This window comes from Castor canadensis, chromosome 13 (genome assembly GCF_047511655.1).
Source record: "Castor canadensis chromosome 13, mCasCan1.hap1v2, whole genome shotgun sequence".
NCBI lineage: Eukaryota > Metazoa > Chordata > Mammalia > Rodentia > Castoridae > Castor > Castor canadensis.
This window is the reverse complement of record NC_133398.1, coordinates 48,179,390-48,204,659: the sequence shown is the minus strand read 5'-3', so window position 1 is coordinate 48,204,659 and position 25,270 is coordinate 48,179,390. Positions and strand designations below refer to the sequence as shown.

Here is a 25,270-nt window from a genome sequence, read left to right as displayed (position 1 = left end):
TATGCCACCTTTACTAATTAATGCTAACTCACTCATTTGAACTTAAGTCTGAGAACGGCCAACCACTTCAGATTACCTGGTTTCAACGAATGAGCACTCAGTATAGAATCCTCTACTGCAAATTAGTTCTACAATATCGGAAAACTCAACAATGAAAGTAAGTTACAGTAAAGGTTTAAAACTAAACTTTAAATTTAATTTGGGGAGGCATGCAAAATTTGAAGTATTTCTTAACTTAAATCTATCTTCACTCAACATGGATGTCTCCCAGGGCAATGAATAATTTTTTCAAATCTCCTCAGAGGATCCCATTCTCATTTATCAATCAGAAGCCACAAGAAAACTGGCATTAACATCCTCTTCCTGTTCTTCTGAAGCAAGAACACCCTATTTGGGCTTTTCCTATCAAGAGCACATTTTATAACAATAATCCTTACCAATGGATCCAATAGAGCTACAAATCCAGCCTTAATATTGTAAAGTGTACAGCAACCTTTTCCCTCCTTCCTTCCTTCTTTACTTACTCTCAATGTGGACCTACACAACAGATGCAGACTTCATTTCTCAAAACAACCCTTTGTCTTTGAGGATACCCAGGAACACTTTTAAGTATGAAATAAATACAAAAACCCAAACAAAATACAAAAACACCATGACTGGTGTCATGGGCTCATTGATACCCTATTTCTTTTAAATTAGGCAGAAATTTTCTCAGGTTGAAGATTCTATTTTTACAGCTATAAGAGAAAAATAAAAATAATTAATGTTTCTAATCTTGAATTTTATACTTGAAAGAACGTTTTACTGCCATCAGTTCAGTAACTATTAAGCTCTATGTACAAGAAACTAACAATATAAAAGTGTGTCTTTGCCTTCAAGGCCTACACAGTTCTCAGAGCAGTTTCTTGAAATCCAAAATTCCAGAATATCCATAATCCTCACTACCACCCACTGAAAGACTACCAGTTCACATCATTAGGAGTGCTAGATGACTGCTATTAACATTCCTTGCTCTGCTTAGGGTGTATAAAGGTCCCAGTATTTAGCAAGGAACATAATAATGGTCAGGAATTTGTTACCTAAATAAAATGCAGAGAATGTCTAAATAAGTACATTTAACATCTGAAAACAATTACATCTAAATATCAAATGTGGAATCACACACAGAAAAGCAATGAATGGACTTCCCTCACCACCCCCGCCCCATTCTACACTTTAAAAGGGAGAAGGGACTATGGTGACATTTTCTTCTCTCAACCATGCTAACCTGGAATTGAAAAGTGAGGCCCTCTGACAAAAGTGGCTTAGATGACATCTTGCCTCCCTCCTTTTTGCCACCTAATCCCATGACTAATGGGGGAAGGGGAGCAGGGAATAAACACAGTGAAAGGTTTTTTTTAAAAAAAGTACAGTCGTGTCCAGTAACTGACAAAAGAGGTTAAGATTCTATACATACTCGCGGTACCATTTAGTCCTTTTCTATTTAAGAAACAAACTAGGACAATGAAACCAACACAGGAAAAAGAAAATGCTTAGGTAAACCACTCCAAGGTGCATTTGTAGCCCACATGACCTTCCATAGTGCTCTAAAGCATGTGTACATAAATGTGTGGGCATTTGTGTATTTATGGAAAGTCAGTATTGAGAGCACTTAATAAATTACATGAGTAAGTCATAGAATGTTAGTGCTACAAAAGCCTTCAAAGGGTTAGCCCACAGCCTCAATTTTTAGTAAGGAAGGAAAGACTTAAGACTTGAATCACAGTAAAGCTTGCTAATGACAGAACCTGGTCAGAGCGTTCAAGTCTTCAAGTCCAAGGACAATCCAACCATTAATTACTCAAATTCCATACCTGTATCTTTTCTTTTTCTCTTTTTAAGTTCTGGGGACAAATACAGGGCTCTAACATAGAGCTACATCCCCAACCTACACTTCCCATGCCTGTATTCTTACACTTCCTTTGGAAAGAAGACTCTCCACTTCTTCTTACCATACAGGTTGTAAGTTTTCTTTTACGCTTCCAAGAAGCCATTAGTCTAACCCAGTAGCCCTCAAAGTGTGGTCGAGAAACCCCATGTGTTTCCTAGGACGTTTCACAGAAGATCTAAGAGGTCCAAATAATGTCTTTTTTTCTCATAAATGCAAAATAGAGCTTTCTAAAAGTTATGATATATCTGCTTCTGCAGTCTGTTGCAATATGAAAATACAGCTTTTATTAAGTCAGACATTAAAGAGATTAAAAATGTAAAACTATACTACTCTTATCACTATTTTCTGTTTTAGAAAAATATGTATTTGTCACATTAAAAATTTTTTGCACTAAAATGTTTTTAAACTTTCTCATTTTAATTTCTAATATAGTTAATACTGATTAGATATAGCCCACACAAACAAAAGGTCTTTGGGGGTCTTCAGTAATTTGAACATGGAAAGGGATCCTATGACCTAATGGTCTGTGAGTCACTGGTCTAAACTGTTGCTAAGTAAGCTCTCTTTTATGGTGAATTCCTTTAGCATACACACATAAATGTTACAACAGCTTCCTGTTGCTCTCCTTACCTTCAAAGGGGTGTTCCTCCAGCCCTGGAACTATGTAAACTACTTCTTTCACCCAGCATTACCCTGATTTACAAGGGAAAAAAATAAGTTAATTACTTCCACTTACCTTGACCAGAATGTTTATAAAACCACAGTAGATGTAACTTCATATTCTGACTCTCAGAAAAGACTTTACAAATGGGTTCATGTTGTATACTTACTTTGGTTTAGAAAATGCTTGTTGGGTATCTTAGGGGGTGTCTCCTAAAGAATACAAAGGCTGCCAACAAGTAGTTTGTCATGTTCAGTTAGTGGACCCCACTATAATCAGCCCTCAATCATCTTTCATTTCCATCCTGAAGCCCTGCCATCCTTCCCAGGACTTCTCTCTGTCATCTCAGTACATGTCCTTTACTTCAACTTTCCCTATACCAAGCCATCCTACAGAAAAAACTATCTTGAGTGCGGCTCTCTCAAAACGGAAACCTTTATGAGTTAAGGACTTCTAGAAACCCATGCTTTTAAGAATCCAAACTGTTTCCTAAGTCTGCCAGGAATATATCATGCTTGAGCCTTTGCTGCTAGGAAAAAAAATCTATCTCTACTTGCATAAAACCTACCACTCACATCCACTTAGTTCCATGAGTCTTTTCCCAATTACTGGAGCAGCCTTTACCACAACTTCTCCAGTCACTAATCCCTCTTGATTCCTGCCTCTGACCTGTGGGCTAGACTTAAAGGATGTAACAATATTTTTTCAAATTAAATGTATATATTTTTTAAAAAGCCACAACTGCACAACTGTACAAAAGATAGAAATTCTTCAGCCTATATCCAAGAGATTAAGTTTCATGAGCAATTTTGGACATTTCAAAGCAAATAAGAAGGCGAGTTAGCAAAAGTAAATACTTTAATACACATACAGAGATAGGTCTTTCTCAGTGCTCTTGCCTCTTGCCTTTTACATTTCAATATCAGCACAAAGAGAGCACTTTCATTATACATTATATAATAGAGATAAACCCTAATAAATTCAATCCTGTAATGATGAACATTCAGGGTTTTGCTATTTTAAACAATGCTTATGGTAAATACCTTATATGGGAGGGCAAAAATACTAATTTAAAGACAGAAACTGAGGTTTCATAGTCAATACTGGTGCATTTTTAATTATGCTATCTGCTGCCAAAAAAACTTTTAAAACTTATTAATATACAATCCCACCACAGCATTGCCTGTGTTTTTAAAAAGGAAACAATGCAGTAGTGTAAACCAAAGGGGGTTAAAGGAAAAACAAATTCAAGTCAGGAAACAGCCTTGGGTCTAGAGTCACCAGTCACTGTCACTATTCCAAAGATATCAATCACACAACACATCTTTGGCATCAAATCTGAAAGTGTTGGGTCAACACTGTGGTAAGCGCACTTCTAGCTCTAACATTCTCTGCTGTTCTTGAATTTGCTCTGTATAAGAAATGCAGTTTAAATATGAAGATGGAATACTTATTCTCTGGGGCTACCCTGAACAAACAAACAAACAAATGTGCTGGGAAAGTCAAACTGCTGTACTGGGAAAGTAAATTCTGATTAAAATCCCTACCAGGAATTTGAAAATGGAAGTGAAATTGAGACCCAAGGAAATAACCACCTAAGAGGAAAACCAAAATGAAATCACTTCAAAAATGATAAACAAAAAAAAAGGATTATAGGCATTTGGGGGGTTTCTGAGTTTTCAGACAAACTACATCTGAGCAGAAGAAATACAACTATGGCTACAACAAGTAAGGGCCAAAGCACCCTGATGGCTACTAATTAATAATAAGTCACAAATATCCCTCACCAATTTACCATTTGAGAGAGTGAATATTAACAGGAAACATGATTTGCTTAGCTAAATAAAACCCTTCACTAACAAGAAGTGACAGGATCACAACCCTGCTTCTGATAAACTGCCAACATACCAGAGGCATTTGATAAAGGGCTGCCCATTTAACATACTGCAGCTTTAGAACAAACAGTCCTATGTCAAGGCAGGCCTGTAACATACCAGATGGAGCAGCTTCTGCACCATGGATTCTATGCATGTGCATGTACACACATGCACATGCCCATATGTACACACAGGAGAACCTGGTCCACTAACCTTTGCTAAGGTTAAGCGTTCATTATTACCTTAGACATCTACTGCTGTACCTGCTTCCAAACAGCAAGGAAAGCAGCCCTTCTTCTGACAGCCAGAGGAAGTTTCACATGGCTATTCAATGATTGGTCCAGCAGTTATCCCTGGAGCCTGCCTCCTTATTCCTCACAAGCACAGTCACTTCAGTCTAACCCTGAAGCAGTCAATATTTTTTTTTAATATAGCATGCTTTGAAGCTGTATTAACAGGTCATAAATACATGTAAAAGGCAGTTTCAGCCCAGTTCAGAACAGAGCCATCATACCAGGTCTTTTCCTGTGTGTTACAAGAAAATAGTTAAAACTCACCAGCTAGAAATGGATGGAATTGGAGAACATCATTCTGAGTGAGGTTAGCCTGGCCCAAAAGACCAAAAATCATATGTTCTCCCTCATATGTGGACATTAGATCAAGGGCAAACACAACAAGGGGATTGGACTATGAGCACATGATAAAAGCGAGAGCACACAAGGGAGGGGTGAGGATAGGTAAGACACCTAAAAAACTAGCAGCATTTGTTGCCCTTAATGCAGAGAAACTAAAGCAGATACCTTAAAGCAACTGAGGCCAATAGGAAAAGGGGACCAGGAACTAGAGAAAAGGTTAGATCAAAAAGAATTAACCTAGAAGGTAACACACATGCACAGGAAATCAATGTGAGTCAATGCCCTGTATAGCTATCCTTATCTCAACCAGCAAAACCCCTTGTTCCTTCCTATTATTGCTTATACTCTCTCTTCAACAAAATTAGAGATAAGGGCAAAATAGTTTCTGCTGGGTATTGAGGGGGGGGAGCGGGAGGGGGTGGAGTGGGTGGTAAGGGGGGGGTGGGGGCAGGGGGGAGAAATGAACCAAGCCTTGTATGCACATATGAATAATAAAAGAAAAATGAAAAAAAAAAAAAAGCTGAAACAAACAAACCAAAAAAAAAAAAAAAACTCACCAGCTAGGATACTACAAATGGATACAGTGAAGTCGTAATTATTCCCAAGGATGGGTAGAAACAGCACTGCTAATACAAAGTCATCTTAAATATTAATTTACCTAGCATCCAGCACTTAATTACTACACCACAGTAATAAGTGAAGTTCCCTAAAATTACAGACACACTCAGTATAAATATTAAGAATTATTAACTATAATTACTCAAATAGGTATATTGCACTGCAACTTTATAATAACCGTAACAGAGGCCAAATATGCCAGTTAAAAAAAATTCTGTGCAATATTTATCTCTAGTGTATGTAACTTTATAACATTACTTTTTTTTCTTTTTCTTTTTTTTTTTTTTAAGACATAGGACCTACTGTGTTCAAGAAACAGGATGTCAGGCAGAATTAATGACATCAAGGATCTTCCACTGTAGGTGAAGTATCTCAGCAACATATGGGTAGTCTAATTCAAACCAATTTAAAGAGTCATTAAGAACAAAACAGACACCCAAGGCAATGAGAAGCTGTTACTTCAGCACCCTCTTTCCTTGCTGGCTCCCAGTGCTCTCTCCCTCCCTCCCTCTCATCTCTGCTACCCACACCAGAAGGAACACTAGGATTCTCTACTCCTGTTTTACCTCCCTCCAAACCCCACCAAGAGTGGAGGTTATTGTGCGTATTTTCAGTGCATTCTTTCTGCCCACTGAAGGAAAAAGGGCCCAAGATCTAAAAGCTGAGCTGTATAAAATCCAACTAGAAAAAAATGTTATATCCATATTACATCAAACAATTGTAGACAATATAAACACTAAAAGGGACCTAAAGTTTTTATTACCTTACTAAAAAGCATGTAATGTTAAAAACAAAAAAAAAAAAATCTTTTTTTTTTTTTTTTTGGCCATACTGGGTTTTGAACTCAGGGCCTACACCTTGACCCACTTCACCAGCCCTTTTTCATGAAGGGTTTTTCGAGATAGGTTCTCACAAACTATTTGGCCTGGCTTGCTTTTAACACGAGAGATCCTCCTGATCTCTGCCTCCTGAGTAGCTAGGATATATAGGCATAAGCCACCAGTGCCCAGCAAGAAAATCAATTTTAGCCACCAGAGTTCACCTCTCAAAGGTAACTAAGAGTGTATTAGAGTAAATGCAATGGTGTAATAAGCAGGTTAGAAAGATCCTACTTTAGGGACAGGTGGAGTGGCCTCACGCCTATAATACTGGGAGGCTCACATTCTGAAGCCAGCCTAGGCAAAAAGTATAACCCTATCTAAAAAGTAACCTAAAGCAAAAGGTGCTGAAGGAGTGGCTCAAGGAGAAGAGAACTTGCCTAGTAAGCACAAGGCTCTGAGTTCAAACTTTAGTACCACCAAAAGAAAAATGTCACGTTGTGCATTCACTGTACTAGTTAGTTCTTGTGATCTCTATGGCTAAAGAAACTAGCCAGATGAAGAATTTACTTCCTCCACATTTTCCTTAACCTCTTTTTTTACTACCTTGCCATTTCCAGTAGCCTAGAGAAATTCCCCAACCTCTACCAATCTCTTAAAAGCATATATAAGATTTAGACTGCACAAAAGCCAATCAGGTCATTTTAGGAAAAAAAAAAAAAACAACTGGAGCTGGGGGCACCGTTCAGTAGCAGAGCATGTGCTTATTAGCATGCTGTGATTTCAACTCCCAGCACCAAAATATAAGAAAAAAGTATTTTAAACACTCTTAATGCCTTCCAAATTTCTACAAAGGATGCTTTCTAAGCCTTTTCCACACCAACAAATGTTTTAAAAACAATTTCAAATTAGTATGATATGTCCTTTTGATTTAAATTTAAATAAATATATGAAGGAAAACAGTATTTAAAGAAATGGGATGATTTGCCAAGATCTGGCAGAGAGGGGTTATTCAAAAACTAGCAAATAATTTCAACAACAAAATACAAAGCTGATGATCAGTGAAGTCCTTCAAGCCAAGCATAAAGCCCAACAGACATTCTTAAATGCCTGGATCAACACACTGGAAAAGTATTATTTAAAAACACTGATTAATTTTATTTCAAAATCAGATAGAGCACCATTTCAAAGCCATCAGTGAAGAAAACAAATGATGTAGGCAATGCAGATCTCACTGCCCGACTTTTCGCAGTCACTATGTAGTTGCTAAGGCAAAAAGCTACCTAATTATGTTGTCTTTAAAAGAACATTAAAACTTCTCAGCTGTTAAGAAAATTTCAAGATCTATGGTAGATACCAAGTAAGTAGTAAGGATCAGATTCAGGACTCAAAGTTCACCATGAATTTATCAAGAAGAATAGAATTTAACTTTAGGAGCCCAGTCTAACATCCTAGTACCTATAAGGTTAAAAACTAAAAGTCTGCCTTTGTGTAAGGTACAAAAAGGGTAGCTAGAGGGAAGATTAAAATCTACAAATTACCTTCCCTGACCACCTCCCATATCAGGTTAGAAGCCCTCCAGGCTCTGTTCCTTCACAGCATAATCTTATTTATAAATACTTTGTAGAACTTCAATAGTTGTCCCCTCCAAAAAGCCTTAAGTTCCATGTCATCAGAGAGTAACTATATTGTGTACACTGTCATCTTCTCACTACTTATGACTGTGCATAACATGTAGCATGAACACACGTAGTATGAACACAAGTATTTACTACACAAATCACCTTATGCACAGGAATTCCAGAAATTTTCACATATAAGCTGGCAAAATAATTATTTTGAAGCTAGTCAAGGCAAAAAGACTGGATGACAATCAAAAAGGCAAATGCATGCTTAAAAAGCAAAATACTCTAAGATCCAAGAGGTGAAACATAATAAAATCATAAAATTTAATCTTATGAAGACAGAGGTATAAAGGAAAGATTAAAGTTTTCAAAGCTACCAATAAAATCTTTAGTTGCCAAAAAGTCATAGTGAACATTTTCAAATATTCATAAGGTATTTAATAAACTGTAAACAAATTTGCCTCATTTCTTCAAGACAAAACCAAGGGAAAAAGCACACAGAATGGGGAACAGAAACAATTGCTACCTGCTATGGTTTGGATGAGTGTCCCTAAGGGTTCATGTGTTAAAGGATTGTCTCCAAGGATGGCACTATTATTAGGAGGTGGTGAAACCTCAGGAGATGAGTCCTAGTAGGAGGCCCTTAGATTGTAAGGTACATGACCCTGAAGGAGATTTGTGGGATCCAGGTCTCTTCCTCTGCTTTTACAACATGTGTGTTTTCTGCTCTAACACACACTCATGGCCTCACTAGAGGCCTAAAGACATAGGACCATTTGATTATTGACTGGAAACTCCAAAGCCACAAGCCAAAATAAACTACTTCTCCTTAAAAGTTAATTGCCTCAGGTATTTTGTTATAATGACAGACAGCTGACTAATACACCAGTCTTAATGAAAAATTCCTTAAGAGATAAAGGATCATAAAACTCCCTAAGACAAAGGAAATAAAACAGGATGGTCGAAACTTAATTAAGTCATTGGATCTCTTTGTCTCCGAATTTAAGGAACTGACAAGTGTCTATGTAGAAACATTTTACTCGATGAAATTTTTAGTATAATAGATGGAAAATTTTTTTAAAACACACTGAGAAATCAAAGGAGAAGTGGTGCATGCTCACTAAGGTCAGAGTGCAAGACTGCAAAGTCCTAGAAAATGGAATGATGTAAATGCTATTCAGCTTTAAAGTCTTTAAAACCATCTTGACTTGTGCTTATTTTGTGTTGACCTAAATCATACCTAAACAGTGTGGAGCATCCTTCGCAGAATTCCACCTGACTGCTATGTTTTAGTCTTCCTTTGTGTGTTGCCTATTGGACCAATTTTATACCACAGGCTTCTGCTTGAAATATGTAGAGACAATTTGATGACCTTATTTTCCTTAGGTTTACACCAGCTTCACATTAGCACAAGGATAACATTTATACTCTAGAAGTATAGAAGCACAGAATGAAAATAAATCAAAGAACATGTCAACATGCAGCCACTTCAGTTTCTAAATTCTTAGACATTCTGAATTGAAAGGTAACACCAATAACCTTACAGCTTTGGGAGACATGAAAGCACACTAAGTGGACTTATGAGATTCAAAAATAATGGAAAGATCACATATCCAAGACATAAGGAAATACCATCTTGAAGTAGTTTTGTTAAAATTTCCTTAATTAAAATTCTAGTAAGATCAGTCATGAATTCATGGTTTAAGCTATAGATATAAATTAAGCTTTCTCAATATCACCCTCAAGATGTTAGTTCTCTTTTTTCTTTATATTATTATCTGTATTCCAAACTTTGTGTTTACATGAATTTTACAAATTATTTTCTGAATTCCTTCTACAAATTACAAAAGGAGTAAAGTAATGAGCAAGGTACATGTACCTTTCTAGCAAAACAAACAAATAACAAAGATTATCTTGAATCTGTATTTTTTCCATTCAGTTGAAACTGATAACCTGCTGAAGAAAAGTGAATCAAAAACAGACTTTATATAGCGTGTAGATACTTTGTTGATTCAAGTTTGGACAGCATACATTCTATTAAACTCTCAACCTGAGTTTTTTTTTTTTTCTCAGAACAGAAACAGTGATATTTCCAAAAGCCCACCAGATTTAGAACACATTTGTTTCAAAAACCTAACAAGTTTAAAAGAACAGACTTTGCAGAGTCTCCACTACACTGACCCAGGGTTATCTGAATGTCACTTTCACTGGGAATAGAGTATTTTCAATTTTACAGCATCCTAAAATAAGCCTGAAGACAGTGTCTTCATTCTCTCACTTACAGAAAATAACCAATCTCTATTTCATATGATTCCAAAAAGTAATTCTGCAAGTCAAGACTGCCAGCTGGCACCAGGAAGACACCAGCCTGTGACAGAATCACTTCCAGAAGTCACCTAGTCATGGACCTAAAAAAAATCCTGGTATAGAATCCTGGCCCTGAGGAATAAGTTGTAGGCATTCTCTTGGAAATGCTACAGGAACCAATGTGAATCTTAAAAAAAATGTTTTTTAAATAAAAGATTAAAAACCTGGTACAGTAGTCCCACCACTGAGGAACCAAACAAACAGACCTGAAGATGAGATAAGAGTTGCGGCTCTCCTTTTGCCATATAGCACCCCTAACAGAAGTAAGGCATTCTTCAAATATTACAAGCCTCCTCTTGGATTTGTCTCTCTGGTCCCAGGCAGCCGAAACCCTAATCAGCCAAACTGCCAGGAGTAGGAGAAGGAGCATCATTCTAGAATCCATGGAGTCACACCGGGTTCCTACTTCCTTCACTACTCAACTGTATCCCTGGGCAAATCCCTTGATCACTGAGCCTCATTCTCCTCACCTATAAAATGATTTCCCCAGGGATCTGTGGTAAGGATCCACCACACTGTATCATCGTGTTAGAGGAAACACTCCATCTCGTGGATCCATCAGTTGGGTGGCACACCACCTTCAACTACTGATTCCATGTATTTCTGTCTTCCTTTTTTTCCCTTTAAACCAAGAATAGCCAAGACAATTTTATTTTCATATTTATTTTGTTCTAGTACTGGGTCTTACACATACTAGGCAAGTGCTCTACCACTTAACTCTATAACCCAGCCTTTCTGTCTTCCTAACACTCAAGTCAACCATCAACTAAACACAGGTAGCTTGCTGCTGTCCCATCTCAACACACTGCAAATTTGACTAACTAACATAAAATTTGTTACTCTGCATTCTTAAGAGGCAGTAATTCAGAAGTTACTGTAGAAGTTGTACAAGAGGAAAACCAAAAGAGTTCTCTTCACTGTTCCTGTCTAGATCACAAACTATATTATTCATTATGAAATCAAACTTTTGCTCCCTATCATCCTCAAAACAATGATTATTAATTGCTAACCTTGGCAGGGCAACACCAAGTTTGGAGTCGGACACCAATAAGCAAGAATACAAATTATTCCCAAACAGCTAAACTGCCAGTTCCAACTAAGGAAGGGAATGCGCTCTTCCAGCAAACCAAGAAGATGAAACAATATATAGGCTGTTCAATCACCTTTCAGAACTAAACATCTATGTATAAGGAAATGCTATTAATGCACAAAGGCAACAGGCAGACTGGAGGACACCAAGAACTGACAGGAGAAAGCTACCATCAGTGACCCTGAGAACACAAGCTGCTGGAGGATACGAATTTAGGCAGGAGGAAGACTCAAGCAGAAGATGTAGATCCAGCCTTTCAAACCATCCCTGCTTCTGCCTGGTTACTTTCTCTTGGAGCTACACTTCTGAGAGGAAAGGAGCCAAAGAAACATAATCATTACAACTTTTTCCCAGGTGTTCTGAAAAACAATTGTTATATCCAAGGGAGGTTGCTGGCACATAATGCTGTTGAGAGAATAAAACTTTGAGGAAAAATCTGGGTGTCATGTAGTTTCACACATGTGCTTTTGATCCCTTCTTCTGAGACAATAGCAGAATTAAGGGAGTCACAGCACCTCTCCCCAGCCACAACTTAGAATTCGGCAGGTTCTTCTGCATAAATACTTTTCACCTGTGATGGGGCTCCTGGCAAACCAGAAAACATTTATTATAATCACAAAAAGAAACTCAAAAGGAACAAACATGACATGGAGGAAGGGGAGGAAAGGCGACACAAAAACAAAGCAAATGAACAGACAAAACTGACCAAGAAAAGCCAAACTTCTGTCCCCAAATAAGTATGCAACAACTTCACCTGTTTTGCTGATGCCCAGAATACAAAAATATGTCTCTTCTCTCAATTCCTCAAGACTTATTTTCTAAACTCCTGAGTGTTGGGGGTAGTGCTTATGATCTTTCTTAAGTAGCACTTTCTACCACTCTCCTTAAGCAGACACACTAAAGAATAGGGTACAAGGACAAGGATGTCCTATAAACTTCTCCAAAGCTCTTTCAGTATCTAGTACTTAGTAACATATGATGAAACAGTAAATATTATACAACCTTCCTGGGTTCTGAGCATACTGCCAATACAAAACATGATTTTTTAAAATATTCTCCAACTAAACATACAGACATGTGCACAATAAAAACTTTAGATGAATTTGGAAAGCATCTAGACTCCAAGTTAACCACCAACTCACACATGTCAAAATCATTCTTATTGCACTTTAAAGTTCCTTGAAATTGACTCCCAATCTTCAGAGATATACAAAAAGCTTGTTTGTTTGTTTAGCCAATTCTCAATTTTCCACCTCTACTCAACAAACAAGACACCCATTAAGCATCAAAAATGAGCAACATATTGATCTAAAAGAATCACATGATCATGAGACATGCTTAGTACCAAGAACTACTCTCAAAAACTAAGCTCAGAACGTATCTGTACTAATTTAAAAATTACTAATTCAAAAGTAATTCTTAAAGTGTATATTTTTATTCACACCCAAAATATCAAAAAACTAGAAATTAGCTAGGCTATGGACCACACCAGTTTTTAAAACTGCCAACATTAAGCTCCTATTATTCTGAAGAGTTTTGCTAAGATATTCAATACAGAGACACAATCTGATTCATCACTCTAACTGGCCTAGCTCAAGTGGCTGCCAGGAGAGCAGGGCGTTATGGCCATTGTTCCGCCTCAGAAGCTACATTAATGCTGGGTTGACAAAACAGATCTTCTTATCTGTTTGCCAGGCTGAACAAAAAGTTAACTAGAAATGTAAGTGTTTAAAGTCACCAAAAGGAAGGCTCTACACTGACATTTTCTACCTACTTAGCATTCATCTGTATTCATCTCCCTAGACATTAACACACACCAAAGTTACTCTCTGCTATTCAAATCATTCTATTATGATCAGGAGTAGATTAATAATACCCACCTTCCTTATTGTAAAATAAAATTGCAGCATTGGTCCAAACATGACATGTGGCGTCTTTCTACTTCTGCTAGCACATCAGCTTCTCTATTGCACACACAGGAGAGAGCTTTGCTAAAGCTGCCCTGCTGTTTCTAGAGAGGGGGAGATAAGATGGAAGACTAAAAAGAGTAAGGGTAGGAGGGAGAGAAACAACATACAAATAAACCTCACACCTGGTAGCCTGTCCCATCAGCTCTTTTTCACAGTCATCTAAGGGGAGACTGTCTTTTCTAAGCTGGCACCATCAGCAACAAGGTTAGCAGGTGAGCTGAGAACCTCTTTCAACCAGCTCATAGCATCCTATTACTTCTCACATCCTCACGAATCTTCTGCTGACCTCAAAGCATCTGAACAAATATAAGCTAACCACTGGCGGGGTTAGCTTGTAACTCCACTCCTGATGGAGACAGGTCTAAAATCCCAGGAGAAAGGAGGAAAAAAGGTAAGCAAGGCAGATAGAAGTGCATCTTGTAAAAAGGAGGAAAAACTATTGCAACGAAAGTTTTAAGGAAGGAAAGAGACCCCTATACAAGACTTCCCTAATTGAAGTAAGGGAGACCATAAGATCGAAATGTGTAATGTAATCACCAGCCTAACATAATACAAACATTATTTGTAGACAAAAGAAAAAGAAAAACAACCAAATTTTTAGAACTAGTACCTTTTTAATATGTGAGTAAACTTTTTCATTATCTTGACTTTAGGAATTATAGCATTAGAGTCACAAACTCAATCATCCACAAAGACCAGGCAGTGACTTATTCCAAACTCACCCCATGCTTCATCTTAAGGGTACAGCTGATGAATGCAGGTTCAGTGTCAATGGGTCCCCCCTACAATTTCTCAAAAGACAAGAAATATGACTCTGGATCTTTACATGGTATTTTCCAGTGCAAAGTCAGTAGTTCACAACTTTTAAAAATAACAGTTCAGGCCAAATTAAATGGCTACAGGCCATCAGCTGCTCACAAGCCACCAATTGGGACCTATGGCACAAATGATATGTCCACTGATACCTAATTCTCCCTGACACAGCACCCATTCACTTGATCACAGAAGATATTCTTCAGTGGTAAAATGTAACAGAACACATCAGAGACAATGCAAAAGTACCAATAAGAGAAGAAAATGAGGGGACAATGAGTAGGTTTCACCTGACCCAGAATTACTAAGTTAGAAGTTGAAATACCAGCACAAGCCTGAGAAGCACAGCCAAGGGTCATAGAGCAAACAGACAGGAAGGCTGTGGCTAGTACAAGTTCCTTGGAGAGGTGATAAAAGAGAAGGGATGAAAGGCAAAAAGACCCATGACCTGGTATTTGGGAAAAGTTCATGAGCAAGCTACAGCCATCAGTCAGAAAGTATATTCAGGGTTTAAATAAAATAAACCAGCAATTACAGAGCAATACACAGAGAAGAGAGAGGTGTTGAATAAACTCAAAAAGAAACAGACCACACCTGAGAACAGGTTATAAAAACTTGTTCACTGTCTAATAAACATTGTATATGGAATACATTCTAGACATCTCCGCAATAAAGGTGGGTGAGTCCACCCCATGTCACCAAAGGTACGTCCAGTAAAGACGCAGCATCTGTGAAATAGATCACACTTTTTCTACTGTGAACAGCAGTTCAAAGGAAACAAGATCAAGTGAGATCAATTCCAGGAATATTTTCCCTACCTTACCCAATTCACTGAATTTATTTTCAAATACAATGTGATTTATTTGCCTTGAGAAATAGCTCTTGTATTTCTGATATACACAAATGATGCCTAAAGAATAAAAAAGTGCTAAACATCCTTTAAAAACTGAACAACTGAGCAGTTTCCAATAACTTATTTGGCAAGGCATCCATCAATGACTTTTCACTGGGGATGGTAAGAGGGAACTGAATCAAGCAAGAGAAAAAAAATGTAGTTCTAGGTAAACTCCATTTTGTGATACATAGGAACAGAACCTTGATAAGAGATTAAAATTCAAATCAGGAAAATATGGATTGATTATCTTAATACAAATGCTCAAATTTGAAATTCTGGTTTTTCACTGAAAAATATGGAAATTTTAAATTAAGAATTTATATTCCCAGAATGATGGCTGGCTAAATTCTCATACTATCACGTCATTTTTACCATTAATTTCCAAGGAAAATGTATTTTAAATTTTCCTTCCTATTTCCATCAGAAATATATCTATTTCCATATTGAAATGTTCAAAGCCACAACTCTCAAAAACTCCTGTAGTTTGTAATTTTTCTTTTCCCCCGTGGCAGAAATAAACATATGATGGGCTAGGAATGTAGGTAGAGCCAGTGGTACTGCATATTCAGCGAGCTTAGCATTCATGAGACCCCAGATTCAATCTCCACCCAAAAAAAAAAAAAAAAAAATTTCAAATGCCAGTGGTTCATGCCTGTAATTCTAGCTGCTCAAGTGGCAGAGATAGGAGGATCGTGGTTTGAAGCCAGCTCAGGCACACAGTTTGTGAGACCCTACCTCAAAAATATCCAACCTAAAACAAAGCTGATGGAATGGCTCAAGTGGTAGAGCACCTACCAAGCAAGCTTGAGGCCCAGAGTTCAAACCCCATTACTGTCCAAAAAATAAGCAATGGTTCACAATAATAATGCACTGAAAGCTAATCTGTAAGGATTATCTAGTAATCTATTGCCACTTCTCCAATTCAGTGAGACATTATCCAAAATTCCTATATTTTAATATGTTCTTCTTTACCTGGTCCTCGAGATGAGAAACATGAGGTATTATGTTAAAAAGTTAAATGACCAAAGACATAGGCAACTGAACCAAAATCAGGTGCTGGAAAATTCAGACTTCCACGCTAGCGTTTTCTACCTGCCTCTGCTAAATTAAGAATTTCGACCCAAGTGACAAAACCTACTGAGGCAAGACAACTCAGCAGATAAACTGGCAGCAATATGCCCACAAGAAGACCTTACAAGTGTAATATTTGTTTACAAAAAAAGAACGGATTTTAAAACAAACTATGAAGAGACAGGCGAGCTTAGAGTCATCCATCCAAGAAAGCTACAGGCCCACACTGCTAACTCAACAGCAGACAGGAACCTATTTAATGGCTTCATCCTGCTCTCATCAGTGTTGGACAGAGCTGATTTCCAAAGTCCTATTTTTCACACAACCTCATTTTAATAATCTTTACTCTGGAAGGCAAGATGGTAAAAACTTGAAATTTCTGTGTATGTGCATCTCCTAGGGAGGTAAGGCCTTCAGCTTTCAGATTCCACAATATTAACAAGTTTCAATTTTACAATGACTCCACAATGAGGAAATATGGGAAAGCTAAGAATTTCAAAACATCTATTACCCACTATTCTCAAAAGAAGGTAAAATTAGTTAAAGTGTATACTAAAGCTTTAAGTGAGTCTGACCACTGGTTACAAAAAGTGAAAGGAAATAAAATCCCATCCTGAATAGTTTACTCATTTGATATTTATGAAAAAAGAGACTTTGGGGATAGTCCAGTAATGTAGTCTTTAAAGTTGGTGAAATAATGGAAAAGCCCACAACAACAAAATTCTGAAGGAAAAGAAAAGGTAATCATTTAAAACATGTATTTCCTTTTCATGAAACAAACTTTTTTTAAATCACAGGAAAAAATGTCTGATTAATCAATCACAAATTAAGACCAGGGAAAGTATACAAATGCCTCAACCTAGAAATCCAAACTACAGAAGGGACTAAAACAAAATCTTCAATGTGTTTTTCTTTAATAAAAAAAAAAAAAAAATTCATTATACTATTTCACCATAAGTCCACTAAAATAATGTCGTACTTTTTTAAATAAGAAATTCTTACTTTTAAAATTCCTTTAAAGAGGATTTTAGAAGTCAAATCCATTTATTTTCCAGTACTGGAGACTGAACCAAGGGCCTCACGCTTACTAGTCAAATGCTATGCCAATTGAGCTACACCTCCAGCCCACTGAGTGTCAAATCTTATTTGCTGTTTATTTTCAGTCAAAAACTGACAAAATAGAATCATTAATATAGATGTATAATACAAAACCTCACACTGAATAAAAGAAAACACCAGGGTTAAGTTGCTATTAATATGACAACACACAAACCGGTTTGGTTTTAACACCATGCCACCTATTCTTAAAACCTCCTTGTTTGTTTTACCTATTCTGCAGCTTTCCAAAGTCTTCTTTCTCTGCATGAAGTCTCACAAGAAAAACCTGTAGCTGTCATCACATAAAACTACTCAACAACAGTCAAAAGGGAAACATGCAGTTAAGAACATCAATGAAACTGTTTCAAAGCCTAACCCATAGCTGAGAAAATAACACCAGTTCCAAAAATAGATATTTTTCAAAAGACCACTCTCCACAAACTTAGCATTGGTTTTGAAGATGCAGGAAGCGAATGAGAATGCACCTTGCACAGGTTGCTCACACAAGAGTCACCTTTTGTTTTATAGCATGCGATATAGGAAATCTTCCCTTGAAATACATTCTCCTACTGATCTTACTAAAATTAAAGTTATGATTCACATCAAACAAGTTAAAAGCCAAATCTGTTCTTTTCTTGTTACTAAAAATTTTCCTAAATACGCCATAAGATCTAGTATTTTATAATGATAATTTCTTTTAATTCAGATTCCAAAAGCTATCATTTAAGCTATAATCATATATCTTTTACAGATACAAAATCCTTAAAGCAAACATTGTCTTTCAAATGTGTCTTCTGTTTCTGCTTAAAAGATTTATATCACTTAAAATGCAAAAAGAATAATCAATGAGTGCTGTAAACCAGCCAGTATCTTGAACCAAATAAATGCGCAATAAACGTTCTTCCCGAATTAGAAATACATGCAACAGCGGATTTGGCATTAAACTACGATATGTGGGTTCTGTGAAGAACCAGAACCAGCAAAGACATCAACATCAGTACAATGAAACCAGCTAAAGCAAGTGAACATTTTATGCATTTTATATCCTCCATAGAGTTGGGTGTGGCATCACAAGCACGTAAAGCCTGCAAATAGTTCTATAACGTATCAACGAAACACTAAGACAAGTGAGAAAGCATCTAACCAGGACAAGCTACATGATCTATGGAAATCCCTTGTTCAAACGTTCCTAAGAATTTCAAGATGGGGGGGTGTGCAACAGCACAGGTCACAAGCCTGTACAGCAGCCCTGCTTTTAGCCACGTACACATGATAAATTAAGAAGAAAAAAAAAAAAAGAATAAAATGTGGTAGCTTACTATGAGCCTGTCCAGCTAAGTATCCAAGGTAACAGAAAGAACCCGGGTGGACTGCTATGGGCAGATTTTCCACACGGTGGCACACCATTCAGGACCAGTATCAACCCATCTATACAGCCCCCCTACAATGCTACCAAAAAATAACCTAACTAAGTTAAGTACCACAGATCTCTAGCCTTTCTCACTTTCAAATAAACATAATGGGTAATAAAGGTAGCAGTAAGAATGTGAGGGCATTGTTAGATTTAGTAAGTTTTTAAATGAGAGCAAAAGAACTTGACCCTACCACAAAGAGAAGCAATCAAACTGACAAAGGGTGTCGATGTCCAGTCTTTTGCAGAAAAAAAAATTAAGGATAATTTGCCATTGTGGTGCTCTTGTGCCATGTGAATGCCTGAAAATTGTCATAGTTTTAAAAATATGTATCTTAAACAAAGAAAGAGAAAAGGTTGATCCCAACTTAGAGATGAGAGTATTCTAGATGCTTCTATGCTGTCCTTAAAGAGAACTTGACTTGCTTCTAGAAGAGGAGGAAGCATTTTTTTTAATTACATTCATGTTAACTACAAAAGCACCAATAGCTGAGGGTAGTTACAGGGATTCAGCCAAGAATATCTGCCTACATACAAGAACCAAAAGGCAGGTTCAGGGAATGGGGCAACAGAAATGCCACTTCACTTGCAACAAGCATTGTTCTTCCCTAACTAAAACTGCAGAAACAGGAACAGGACCTGTTTCCCTGTTGAAGAAATGTTAACTAACCCCAAGCAACCAAAGGCCTATTCCAAAAACAAACTCCAACAACACATCTTGGCCTAAAACACGAAAATAAGGTTCTGTAGTGAACAGGTAGACTGGCAGACACTAACCAGCACTGTCTTCTTGTTCTATAAAAGGAGCATATCCTAAAACTAAAATTCTATTGAACTGAGAGAAAGAGCGTACGCAACTAGAACACTTGACTTGTCATGATTTCTAACATAGTATGCTGAAGAAACCCATGAAGGCAAAGGGGTGAAGTAGGCTTAACATCCTGAGGTTCCCTCTTTGAGAGAGGGGAAAAAAACCTCATTACCCTAAGATGAAGCTACCCAAATAGGCAATAAGGGTCAGTGCGGCACACAAAAATACTCTCTCAAAGAGGAAAAGCCAAAAGAGGAATCAGAAAACTGCAGATAATGTGTATCCAATTTTCTCTACCCCTGTCCAGCCATTATCTGGCAGATGTTTTCTTCTTCCCCTCCTTCTCTCCCAGGCCAGATGAGCAAGTGGATCCAGGAGAGCTTCACCAAAATGGAGATTTCAGGTCAGCTTCAACAAGAAAACACCAAATAGCACAAATATAAAACTCGACTCTGGAAAAACAATTCTTAAGTTGTCAAGGGCCACTGAACAGAATCAGAGACAAAAAGATTTCACTTTTGGGTTAGGGGAAATAACCTCCCACTGGACATATTTGCTTAAAGTTTTTTAACTCAGCTGTATTTTTTTGTAAACACAATTAGTTCGTGTAGGATCGAAGAAAAATTAATTTAAACGCTCTTTTGTCCTTGCCAGAGGTAGTACATCTTGGCATTGCTAAGCACTGTCCTTTGAGAGAGAGAATAAATAAGGGGAGAAAACAGGTAGCAATTACTCCTTTTCCCACGTTTTCAGAAAATGTAGAAAGAAAACGGGAGATGAAAATTTTTATCATAAAGATGGTGTTTCAATATGCGCACAATTTTAAGTCATCATATGGTCAGCTACAACTCTATGCTCACAGCTCGCACCTAGAGGCATGGTGTTTGCGCTCTGGCCCTCAAGGATAACAAGTAGGCTTTCTCGTGGGAAGACTGCTGGTCGTTGTCACCGCCGCTGGAGGAGCACCTGCCGGCGAAGGGAGGTTGGTTGGTCGGGCCTGGCTCCTCCAATCTCACCAATGCACGCACGCCCATCTCGCACCAGGGCCGCAGCTGGCGGTCCCTAGGGGTGGAGCTGTAGGAGCAAATGCCGCAACCACTGCGAAGGAGCTAAATCCCAGAGCCGCTGAGCCCGCCGGGCAGAGCGCCGGCGCTTCCCGCGCAGCGCGCCACGAGCCAGCGCAAACCAGGGACGCGATGTGGCCGTTAGCTGCGACCTCACCTAACACATGAGTACAAGAGGAATCATCCCTGTTCCTGCCCAGAGCGCCCACGGCCTCACTGAAACCACCTTCACACACCGCGTGGCCGCTGCAAGTCTCCAAACGCCCCCAGGAGCACCAAGGACTGCGCTCCAGGAGGCGCCATACAAAGTGGGCACACGCCAGAAACCATCTCTCGGCAGGAGAACCCAGAGCACATGTCCTCCCACCAGGCGGACACGCCAGCCCTCCACAGGAATCCTGCCCTTCTTCCAGAAAAGCCCCCTCCCCCACTTTCCCTCCAATACACTCACCTGCGTCTCGGCGCAGTTTCCCCCTCGTGCTACACGCAGCGGCACCGACTATGTCCACGCCCGTGCACGCTCCCTGGCGCCACTGGCCCCGTTTGGCTCCCGCTGTCCCCAATCAGCCTGTCCCCACAAGAGGGGCGGTGCCACCACCCTAGGCGCGCAATTCCCTCCACGCCCGCCCGCGCCAAGAGGCCGAGCTCTAGGAACTTCTCGGGCACAACCTTCACCACCCCCCCACCAGCGTTCCCGCCCTGCGCCCGCCCGGACCAGGCTCGGGCGGAGCCCAGGCCATATCCTGCACGGCGCTGCGGCGGCACGCAAAACCTAGGCGTCCGAGAAGGACCCGGGGTCGGCCAGGCACAGCGCCATCGTCTCCGCCCCCACGCCCCCCGCACTTGCCTGCTGCGACTCGGAGCTGCAGCTACTACCGCTCCACTCGTGCTGCTGGCCGACAGCACAGCCGCGGGGGAGTCGTTGGCTCGTTCGCCCGCCGAGAAGCGGTGGCGGTGGTGGTGGCAACGGCGGTGGCAGCGGCGGCGGCGGGAACGCGGTCTGGAAACCTGATGGAACCCCGCCCTACCCGCGCCACGCCACCGACCGACCCACCGCCTGCCTGCCCTCCTCACCCGGCCGGCTGCTGCCTCAGTGACGCCCCGGCGCCGCGGTCCCGCCGTTTGTAGCGGGGCGGGGAGGAGGGGCTTGCCTGGAAGAGCGCCAGGAGGCGGGGCCGACAGCGAGTTCAGAGGCGCCCAGGCTGCTGCCCGCCGGCGCGTGCCCTGCCTTCCCCGCCACCCCGCGGGTCTGTGCCCGCCTAGGGAGAGGGGACTCTGGGCTGCGGCCGCTTGGGTAGGTCCCTCCACCTGGCGATTCCCACCAGGTTCCTGGACCAGGGTTCCCTAGACTGCTGGGAGAGTCATGAGCCTAGAGGCAGCAGATTCCAGGTGCAAGTTTGCAAACCCTGAGGTTCTTCTGAGCACTAACCAGGAGCCAAAGGCTGGCGCGGGGGTTACTTTGATATATGTATGTGTGTATCAGATATATTTATGGGCATATACGGATATACATGCACAATGCAAGTTAAAAGGCTTTCTCCCCATACTTCAAAGCCTAATAGCCTGTCCCTGTCCCTCGACGGAAAACTAAAGGGTTGGTCCTGATGCCTTCTCGACCTCTCTAGACAGAAGCTGATGTTTAAATAAGCCCTGAGTAGCTGTACCTATCCTCTGCTTCAAAAGTAAAGTGGAAAATCCTACTCTCAACCGTGCAAGAGCCTGCATCCTTCCAGTGCCCCCCACGAGGAACCCCAATGGCCAACTCTTCACCGAGGGGGCGTCCCATCGCTGCTGCGCCTTGTCCCACCCCCATGCCTGGCTCAATCCCCTTTCCCCCAAAAAACCTGTGCCTGTCCTCAACCCAAACCGATGCCCGAACCACGCAGCAAGAGCACGTTTTTACACCTGCTGGTCCGCTTAATTACGAGAGCACCTGTAGTACTGGGATTTTTTTTTTTTTCATTACAAAGCCTTCCGTTTGAATCCTTCCCCTTAAAAGACTACATTTTAAAACATCACCTGTCATCATACCTACCTGAAATTGCAGGAAGTTAAGAGAAAAGAACTGAGCAGTGGGCGACTGAGTCGCCGCAAGAACGTGACCGAGGTTACAGCTTCAAGGGCATGATGCGGGTTTGATGCAGCAAGGTCCGCTAAGGGCGCCCAGTGCTCCCCGCCCCCACGCGACAGGCGGGGGTGGGAAGCACTCCTGTAACCCAGGCGGGAGTGGGGAGCGAGCAAATTTACCCTCTTGGCAAGTCAAATCAAATATAATAAAGTAAGGGACTCAACAACTATGGTTGAAATGGAGACAGGTATCCCTCAATTTGAGGGACCCACGCTGGGGACACCGGAAATAGCTGATTGATTCTACATCAGCATTTCGTGTCACCCCAAATTCGGATTTACAATTAAATGACCTTAACTGACTTTGTAAGGATTCCTGGGAAAACGGCTCAAGGCGCCTGCGCCTCTATGACCTCCCTCTAAACAGTTAATTATAATATTCCCATCCATGCACTGGGGCTTGCTAAGAATGCCAGTTCCCAAATATTAAGAGAAAATGGGCCTACCTAATCCAAACCTAAAACTCTTACAGTGCTCTACGCCCTACTTCCTGAAGCTGTCTTCTCAAAGTTATGGGAGATCTCTCTCTTCCCTCCCAACAGATTTTTCCAAGTCTACCAAACCATTTCTGTCTACAATCTCGCATTTTCGTGGAGAACTCTAGAACAGGTCAGCTTTTAAAGCGGGGTGCTGGAGCGCTTGATTAAAAGAGGGAAGGGGAAGCCATAGGGCCTGTTGTTCAGACAGACTCAGGGAATGACAGCAGTAACTAAGGAAAATAGTTTTTAATCTCACAAAAGGCGACTTTGAAACACAACGGGTTTTTTTCTTTTTTGCGGACTTCTTTGCTCAAATTCTTACAAATCTCTCAGATGTCCCATTTAAGAAGCCATTTTATAAGAAAGTCTTACAGGACCCAATGAGATTTCCTACCCTTCAGTTCCCCCAAAACAAAAACAACCTTTTCTTGACCTTCAGGAACTGATTTTCAATTAGGAAAATAATTTGTTCGGTTACTATTGTCTGCTCTGTATTTTTTCTCCTCCCATTTAATTTTAAATCTATATTTTATAGGTTGCAGTGAGTAGGCCTAGGAAATAAAACATATTCATCTCCCACCCCATCATCCTGAGGATAGATATAGAGGTGTGGAGAAGGGTGAAGGTTTAGAATCTTAACCAACTGCAATGTTTATACATGATGAGGGGGGGCGAGAGGGGAGGGGAATCCTTGCATTTCTGGGAAGAAGTACAGAGACATCCATCCCTGTCCAGCCGTGTCAAGAGTAAATACTAAATGGTTGGCTATTTCTCTCACCCTCGCCACAATAAAGCCAGACCTGCAGCTGGTAATTACGAGAGAAAATACCCAGTCTCGACGTCTGTTTTGCTAACCGACACTTGAAAATGGAAAACGGGGGAACATACCCAACCTTCAATTTTCCACAGTTGTATAGCTCTCCTATGAATTCTTTACAGACGTGAAATAGGTGGGTATGTAGTAAACGTGCTAGGCATAAATTAAGCAACAATGGCCACGCGAGGTCCTGTGGGCCGCGGAGCTCCGTAGTGGGCACTGTCACCTTGCCATCCCTAGTCCCCACCGCCCCTGCAGCGTCCAGCCAAGGGAAAGCTGGCACGCGCTGGCCTTTGCAACCCAGAGGGAGAGTGGAACGGAGAGCAGCGAGGAATTAATGAGCCCGGCCAGCTTTGTACCTTTTCCCGTCCTCTGCCTCTTGGGCACCACACGGGTGCTCTCACGCACACACTCGCCCACAAGCTCCGTGCCAATATTTTAAACTTCTCCTAGGCAAAGCCAGCACCTCATTCCACCACCACCACCTCCCCCGCCCTCCCCGCCCAGCGAACATCCTCCCTCTTTCCCACGGCTACCGTGGGATATTTGCTCTTTCGCAGTAGCAAGCCAGCTGGTTTTTTCTAAACCCCGAGAAATCACAAAAGTTAAAATGCAGCATGTGCCTGTCTGCCCAGCTTCTCATCCCCAACCATCTTTCTCCTGGCCTCAATTTTAACAATAGCTATTCCAGGAAGGGGAGTGGGGAAGAGAGGGATGAAGGCTACGTAGCCAAGTCTACTCCCGGGGTGGCTGCGAAGGGGTACCCCCTCTTTCCCCCAAGAATGACTGACTCAGCCGCCTAGGACCAAGGACAGGGCTTGCAATCCACTTCCCAGCGCCCAGCTCAGCGAGGCTCCCAGGCAGCCGCCACTTTACAGACACAGCTCCAAGGATCTTATTTACGGTTTTCTGAACAAAGGGAATCTCATATCCGGTACAGGCTTAAGGATTCGGCCTCAAATTGGCTATCTTCTTTTAAATCTAAATGACGGTCTTTGGCGTCCATGAATTAGAGCCCCGCGTACCTCTCAAAGATGAGTTTTGACAGCTTCCAGCCACCCTAGCTCCTGCCCAGCCCCAGCCCAAAGGCGGC

The 25,270-nt window shown here is 40.6% G+C and overlaps 1 protein-coding gene across 20 annotated transcripts in view; it reads right to left on the bottom strand.

Annotated features, from left to right (window-relative positions):
- Positions 1–25,270, bottom strand: part of Elavl2 (ELAV like RNA binding protein 2) — a 153,189-nt gene that overhangs the window by 103,603 nt on the left and 24,316 nt on the right. For 3 of the 20 annotated variants that reach the window (XM_074051690.1, XM_074051695.1, XM_074051707.1), the window contains exon 1: positions 21,602–21,842. The exons of 10 other annotated variants lie outside the window; for them this stretch is intronic. The gene's annotated coding sequence lies outside the window, so the exon portion shown is untranslated. Of the gene's footprint in view, positions 1–2,560; positions 2,624–20,559; positions 20,769–21,205; positions 21,387–21,601; positions 21,845–25,270 lie in introns of those variants that run through there. 7 more of the 20 variants (XM_074051691.1, XM_074051697.1, XM_074051692.1 and 4 more) reach the window with 5 other exon arrangements.